We start from the raw sequence: 8,329 nt of genomic DNA on the forward strand, positions 1-8,329 counted from the left end.
AGTAGGTTGTTTATCCTTAAATTTGTTGTGTCGCCTGTAACGGTGGCCCGGTGTATAGGTTATTATATAGAATTATAGGATTGCCTCTCTTATTTTGTATATTGTGACTGTGCATCTTAGTTTATAACCTCTGTTTTATGGGCATAGTCTGAGTGCAAGTGTGCGCATGAAGCCGCTCATTTTTTTTCTTTTTAAATGAAATAGTAAAGCAAGTTGAGCCAAGTACTGCTTGTCAAAGTTGGTTGACCGCACAGTTCTCTTCCCCTGGCACCAACCCCGATACTTCTTCTTGGAAGTATTAGATCTGTTGTATTTTGGATATAAATATAATGTGATGTTTTTATTGCTATATTATACCAATTCATTAACATAACTAATTTGCAGAAAAACTTTGAGAAAAGAACAGTTTGAAGGTTGTGCCTTTCGTGGTGTATTTCCTATTCCTTTTATAAATGTCAGCAGTTCTGTTATCAGGCAGAAGAACATAAGGTAAACATTAACACACTGACTAGTCCAGTTCAGTTGTTTGAAGATCTGATATTGTCGTAGATGGTTAATGATTTTTAGTGACTGGAATTTTTCAAGGTTATGGATTGTTCTTTAAAAAATTCCAGACTGTGTTCCTGATATAAAAAGTGCACTAAAAAGAAAAGAGGAATTTCAGGAAAATCATGAGCTTACATGAGCATGAAAACAGGAAGTGCACAGATTGTACTTTAGCTATCCTTTTGCATACTTTTTTAAGAATTTCTAAATATTTTCTCGTCCTTCTGGCCAAAAAGGATAGAAGTAATCATGAGCACCCCACAACACTGTTGTCTTAACCCTGCCTAGAATAGCTTCACCAAATGAAGGTGGTTTTGTTTTAGTTCTTGTGTCAACATGGCAAGAAGCATTGGAGAAATGAGGATAAAGAATAAAAATGATTCAGAAAGTAAAACAGGAGGTTGAGGCAGAAAAACATAGATTATAATAGGACTTTGGCTCTTTCCTTACACTTTAATTTGAAGTTGAAGGAAGAAGGCCTTTGAAGTGAAAGCCTCACCCTGGCAAAAAACATATTTTTCTTTAGTGTTAATGAAGCTTATCTAACCTGTGGGTCAGTCAGTTCTTCATAAACATCACATCAACGGTCAGGACAGACTGATCAAAGCACAGTTAGGTCTAAAATGACAAGGGCACTGCTAACTCAAAGAAAGTCATCAACATGGGTTTCAACATGGGTTTATACTGTGTTTGAATTAGTAACTCATTAACTTGTGGGAAAAGAGGGAACAGCAATTTCATACTAGCAGATTTTTCTTTATGACCCTAGACATCCAACCTTGAAATTGTTTTACATTCCCACTTCTTTGTTGAAGAAGACTCATCTCTATAACAGCAACACAACTCAGGAGGCCTATTGATTGCTTACACACAGAGACTCACATGTACAGGCCTTTACAAACACCCTTGAAATTGACGTTTCCCATGGAGAAAACAGCAACAATCCATTAGTTTTTTTTCTTTTTAGAAAAATAGAGTGTAAAAGCAACAATCTGAAGAAGCTTTGACATTTGGCTACCACATATTGCAAGATGAAACAAAAGCAATGCTGAAGCACTGTAGCAGAGCGGATGCTTTTGTCCTTTAAAATACCCCTTTGTTCATCTAGAGTGACTCATGTTACCGAAGCCACTTTTGACAGCTGTTATTGATGCCATCAGCCAAGAAAAGCTCACCATATGCCGCACAATGCATGTGTCAGTTCATGTATATACATATTCGGCTCTGTGCATTTAAAATGTATATGCTTTTTTTAAAATCTTTTTAATTCTCAAGGGCAGCTTGGATTGATTCTTTGTCCTCACAGGCAACAGGTGTCAAAAATGTGGGTGGAAAAAAGTGCACACAGCGTAAAGGAGTTGTATTGTTAAAGCGGGACACAGAGACAGATGGATCCACAGTGTTTTGCCGGGTGATGTGGGTCATTGGGCCCAGTTAACAATTCTCCAGTGTTATTAGGTACGCTGCAGCACTGCAAAACAAGTCGTTGACCTTGAAACACAACATCGCTGTTATATTCTTTTTTCTTTTTGTGGTTTCCTCTGTTAGTACAGCATGAAAAACAGTGCATCCAGCGCTGATGATCTATGACATACAAGAGCTTGTTTTAGTACGTTTTTTTTTTCCGAAAAATTCGCCCAAGAGAGGAAAAACAAAGTTAATCAATAAATGGTCAACATAGCAGAAACTTTTGCCACTAAAGAGCCAGGTATTACCCCAAGAGCAAACTTTTGCACGCAAAAGAAAATAAACATCGCATTTGGACTAGACAAAACTCGGGAAAAATGTCTCAAAATAACTGCTAAGCACATGTATGCCACATTTGTTATGTTAAACGGACACATATGTCGACAGAAAAAGTAGCGCAGTTAACTTTTCAGACCACAGAATTCAATTCAGCCTGCATTGTGTGCCTTTGTGGAAGCGAGCGTGTGTGTGCGTGAAGCGAGCGTGTGTGTGCGTGTGTGGGTGTGTGTTTGTGTGTGTGTGTGTGTATGTGTCTGGCGAGGGGCCCCTGTTATTATGTCCTGCTGCTTTTCAATGGAACAGCTGTGTGAGCCTCCAGCCGCCTCCAAACAAGGTACAGACTGCCTGGCAACTGTCCTCTCATTGGCCAACTTTCCACCTCCTCCGACCAATCGTGCAGGCCACAGTCGAGGAAGTGCAGGGGGGGGAGAAAAACACAACAGAGAGAAAGAGAGAACAGAAAGGCTTGTGAGAAAGTTTGCCGTGAAAAAACACGAGAAGAGTTGGAGAGACATCAGCTCGTGTTTCCAACAGAGAGTGATAAGACGGAGAAAGCAGAATGACAGCTACATACTAATCATACTTAGAAGGCAGCACTTTTTAAAGCTTTAACCTCTTTCACACAGATTACCATGGAAATCTTTTAATGTTTCTCAAATCCTGTATTTTGTAGCCTAGATTTCCGTGTCGCACTCTGTTAGCTCTGACATCCTTAAAAAGGCCACAGTAGCAATTATGAAAGGAAAGAAATCCTTCATGTTTATTATATATCAGATACAACTGCTAACAATCAGTCAACTAGTCATAGAAATTCTTGAGACCTGAAAGATTTGCCAAAAAATCAGATTACTGATGTAGGGTTGTATCAACAAATAAAACAACTACATATACACATTTTCTGGGATCCATCAACCAGATAAGTGCCTGCATTGAGTGGCAACAAGGAGGCGGTGACTTTTCTTTATTGATGCTATCGGCTTTGTGTTTGGCAGGCAGAGACATGCCATTGCAAAACGAGTGTTTCCAGGGCTTCGAGTGGACTTACTGGTAGATTTGAGTCAACAGTCTCTCGAGGATAATAGGTGTTTGTCTTACAGTAGCCGTGACGCATGCGGTTGTAGATGTGAGGCTGAAAGAAGAGCGGAAAACATTTGGAAATGGGCGATAAACAAGCATGCGGTTCTATGCATCGTTTTAGTCTAAATATCTTTTCTCTGTATGTCATCTTATACATCCTCTGTGGGTATTGAGTGTATACCATGCATTTGTTTACTGTGTATCTGTGAGAAAAGTGAAGTGGGTGGATTCAAACTCACATGTAGCATATCTTGCAATTACTAATCAAAGTGGCCCGCAGATTTTTGCAAGAACGCACGATGCACAGCTCCTTTCTCCGCTGGAGGTTACACTTCTTCTGAAATCTCAACTGCAGTTTCTCCAGAAAACAAAAAAGACCTGTGAAGAGACACACAGGCATGGCACAGGCGAGGTGGCTTGTGTGATGTGGTTAAGAAGGAGGCTATAAACTGCGTAGGTCTGCTTACTTTAAAAACATGTGCAAACACTCTTCTGATTACACACAGACGCTCTGGCAGACACACACACACAAACCTCTCTCGCACACATGCACATAAGCACTGTCTGTGCAGCCATTTGTCAGTATGAAATGTACAAACACACTGACATTACGATATGCTGACATGGCAAAGTGGTGGGTGTTTATGAGTCAGTGGATTTGACAGCCACCAGCAGCACCATGATGATGATGATGGTGATGATGATGATGATGCAGCTGACACAGTTCACAGTACATGGATATCTGCCACAGAGATTATGTTGGTGACCTAAATCTGCTGCTCAAACAGAATATTTGCGATGCCGTTTTTATACTTTAATGTTTGATGATAGTTAATCAACTGGCTGATTAATAATAATTTTGATTATCAAGGTGCCAGTTAACAGTAAAACCAGCCAAAAATACAGATTTGTTTATTATGAGTTATCCATACAAGTCTTACCCCTTGATTTTTTTTTAAATATGTAAAATGAGGTTAACGTATCTAAGGAATTGCTTGATGAGGATTGTGCATGTTTATGGTAAACCATTTATCTTGGGCCTTTTTGCTTAAAGAGGCAGAAAGTTCTGATGATGTCATGCCCTCACATCTTTTGTGCTGTGCACAGCAGACATGTCCCAACAGGCGACAAAGAGATGGCAGTTTTATTAAGCAAGCAAGCTACTTTCATATTCAAGCAAACCAGTAAACCAAATTTTAACCCACTTGTCAGCATATGATTGAGAGACTAAAGAAACCTCACGCCTGGAGGGCTTTAGCTGAATTTTCCTCTGTTCCTAGAACAAATTGATTGAACCACTGTTAGCTTTTCAGGACCAGGCAAATCACAGTTTAATTTAGATGCCCCCCTTTTAAGGTTTAATTATTGTTTAATTTTGCAAAATTTTAATGACTATATCACATTATGAACCGGGGAGTAAGATGGGATTTGGTGCAGTGCAGCGTGAGGAAAATCATATTAGGCGTCACATGATAACATGTTTTGTGAGTTCCAGTGTATTTTTCTTTGTTTGCAGGCTATGATTAGCTAAACTGTACTGCTACTCCGATACTGACTGCTTTCGGTGAGTGAATCAAATCACCATCATTACCTTAAACATAATTTGATGTCTGCTGTTCTTGACCACGAACATCAAAGCCTGATCAGATTTCACCATAACACAGCCTACCAGTTTATCCTTCACCGAACTATTCCAAACTCTTTAGTGCAGTATTTTCATGCAACCTTTGAATAACACAAAATTAGTATACTTCAACTAGTTTAGGAAGATGTTTCACAAAAAAACATTCTGTGTTGATCCAAGACCTGACTTTAAAACTATAAAGACGACAGATTTTAATTTCAGGTTTCCACCGTATCTTTATTTACATCTGTACGAGGTAGAGAAGGGATATGTTAAGGGTATGAGTGGTGTCATGAAATGTTTAAATAAGAATATCTATATCCAACCCACTTTAACCCCCGGTTACAAAAGAAAAAGGTTACATATGTGTTTGTGCTTCTGTGTTTCAATAAAGACACACTCCAGCAGTTGTTGTTGATCATTTTCAGGACCTGGTTTACTTCGAAATGGCAGCTCTCGCACCCTCAGGCTCTAACAGGTGTCAAAGAGGAAGACAACAGGCCCTGGCAAGAAACAAGTCATACTACTGTTTATCTGACTTCGCTGCCTATGTGTCAAACACTGCTGTTGCTTTAAATTCTTCTCTGTCAGGGATGATGTTGTAATGTTTTGATATTTCTGCATCGGTGCCCCCTGGCCATGTTGAACATTGTGAACAATTTGGCTGAACTATATTATAAGAAAATCTTGTCTTATACATTAATATTAACATCCCAAATCACAAGCTGAAAAGGTCTAAATGTCGATGTGTTCGTGTAGATGTAAAGTTTGAATCCACATTAACTCTTTTCATGGTTTCATTGTTTCTATATTTCTGCCACAGGTTTTACATGTACAAAAGAAACTGACTAAAGTGAAAGTGACTACACTGATGAGACTGATAAAGATTTCATGAGTGAAGCTCAGCAAAAACAGCAGAAGTCACATAAACAACTGTAATCTGATAGCTCAGTGATGAATTACTGGCTGCTGAGCTCTCAGCTGTATGTGCTTTGTACTGAACTGAATGTTAAAGCTTGACATGAATGAAAACCTGTTGGGATTGTACTACACCTAACAAGGAGGTGCAAGAGCAGCTTGTTTTTAGGCTGTCTATATAATCTGGGGGCTATAAACGGTCTTTTTCAGACCACACACTGTATGTGTGGTCTGGAATCTCAGGGTCACCCATGGGGCATAAACTCAAAACTGCACTGAGTGAGTAACAATACATGAAATCCTGAGAAGCTTAACAAAATGGACCAATCACAGTTCAAATCGTTAATTACCCCTGAGCTCTTTCTGAGACTGCGTGTGTGAGAAAACAGCCTCAATCTGCTCCCACTGTGCTGTCCAGACAATCTCAGCCTAATCCTCGAAGTCCAGTCCAGGATTACGATGTCTGCTCCACCCACCATCTCTGCATTATCGAAAAAAAGACAGGATTATTGGAACTATAAAAACGAACACAGATTCCATGCATTAAACCTGTGTAAAACTCACTACGCATCTTATAGTTTTATTGGGCGGGGTGATTACACTTCTCATTTCCCTAGATTAGTAGCTGGTAGATTTTAGAAGATCAACTCCACACAACACAAACAAAGCATTAATGCTGATTTCCCCTTATATGGTTTGATGCAGATTTGTTTTGTTTGGTGCTTGGAAACATGTTGCCATAGTGACTGTGATACATATTTCTTGGTGGATGTGTTATGCCAGCTTGTGAATTCAAGCTCCAGCAGATGGTTTCGATCCAGTGCATGTTTTTTGAATGGCTGAAAACAAGTATGTGAATAAGGAAGACAACACAGTTGCACCTGGAGACAATTCCCTGTGGGTGAAAGTTTTTCTGGGCATTTTCCTGCAAATATGTGTTTTGGAAGGAGGGTGGTGGACGTCAGTATATCTTATTGGTTCTGAATGAGGTGATCATAGAGCAGATGGTTTAGAGACTGTTTTGAAGCACTGGCAGCTCCAGCAGGACTTTTCATTGGACGTGGGAGCTTTCCACTGCTCTTATTTTTCTCCTCTCAGCCCAGCAAAAAAATGTGCTGAACCACTGATGTGGTTTTTGTACTAATGCATGCCTGCTTTTACCAGCTTTATTTCCCATTTCCATGCTTGAAGTGCTTGTGCAGACCATTTCTAAAAAGTGCTGCTGTTCAGTACATTTCCTGTAATATAAAAGACATTCTTGCTTAAAATTAATGAAAAGCTGATCGTGTTGTGCTACGTGATTTGGACTTGAACAAGAAGGGCTTTGATTATAGTGCCAATAAGCTGGAAACATAGACTGTACATCAAAGATGGACATGGCCAACATGCCATCAGCCATCACCTTTTGGGGCTTTTGAACCTTCAACTAAGCTAGCTTTATAACCATTTAATTAATTAATTAATTTATGTTTATTTCTTAGTCATTTTTGTCGAAAAGTGAACAGTAGGCTTGGTAGGAAGTAGCTGCATTCATAGACTGCATGTGACCATTCAAGCAGCTGTAAGCAGAAAGAAAGAGTGCTTAAATGTTGCTTGCCAGTAATTGTTTACAAGATATGTTGTAATAAAATGACCAAAGTCCAACAAACAAAACATAAAGCTAGAGCGACCATCCCCTTATGAACGTACTTCCAGACACAGCAAACACTAGCACATCTAATATGATTAAATCCATTTTCTTAGATGCTTTAAATGTACATTCAATGAAGTCATTGAACCACACAGTAAAACATAAAAAATTAGTGCTGTCAGCGTTAATATTGTTTAAATGACGTTAACGCCATAACTGCATTAATGCGGCAAATCTCAGTTAGTGAGTTAGAGCGGCATGCACGGCGTCAAAGCGTTAGCGCGATTAGCTCGTTAGCGCGGTTAGCTTGTTAACGCGTTAGTGCTGTCCAGCCCCACGCACGGGGCAATCCGCGCTAACTCGCTAACGGAGATTTGCCGTGTTAATGCGGTTATGGCATTAACTTCATTTTAACGAGGTTAACGCTGACAGCACTAAAAAATACAATATTTTGTTAGTATTTCATCTACTAGCATTTTCCATCTGTTACCTTTCTTTTGTGCCATTATCTCTGAGCACAGTGCTGTGTAGAATTAGATGATGAGCAGTTTTGTGTAAAGGTTCCTGACTTAAACTGTGATTTACATCCCTGGCTAAAAACTGAGTGGTCTGGACGCATTCCCCTGGTTGCTCAAATACTTTATTTTTCCTCTCTCTGACAATAAAAGGGCTTCCTGAAAATGGATGAATGAAATATGTGTGTGATGTAAACTGGATTAGTTTTGCACCATGACTGGCCACATTGATCCTGATGCTGGTGTTACTGAAAATGAATAAAAAATATGTGA

At 39.4% G+C, this 8,329-nt stretch overlaps 1 long non-coding RNA gene across 1 annotated transcript; it reads right to left on the minus strand.

Annotated features, from left to right (window-relative positions):
- Positions 1-985: 985 nt before the first annotated feature.
- LOC143413170 (uncharacterized) lies at positions 986-8,111 on the minus strand. The gene is made up of 5 exons (XR_013093777.1): positions 8,032-8,111; positions 6,262-6,392; positions 3,609-3,747; positions 3,338-3,421; positions 986-2,674 (listed from the first exon to the last, which is right to left on the minus strand). It is a non-coding gene; the product is annotated as an uncharacterized LOC143413170 (long non-coding RNA).
- Between the last annotated feature and the right edge of the window lie 218 nt (positions 8,112-8,329).

This window comes from Maylandia zebra, linkage group LG17 (assembly GCF_041146795.1).
Source record: "Maylandia zebra isolate NMK-2024a linkage group LG17, Mzebra_GT3a, whole genome shotgun sequence".
NCBI lineage: Eukaryota > Metazoa > Chordata > Actinopteri > Cichliformes > Cichlidae > Maylandia > Maylandia zebra.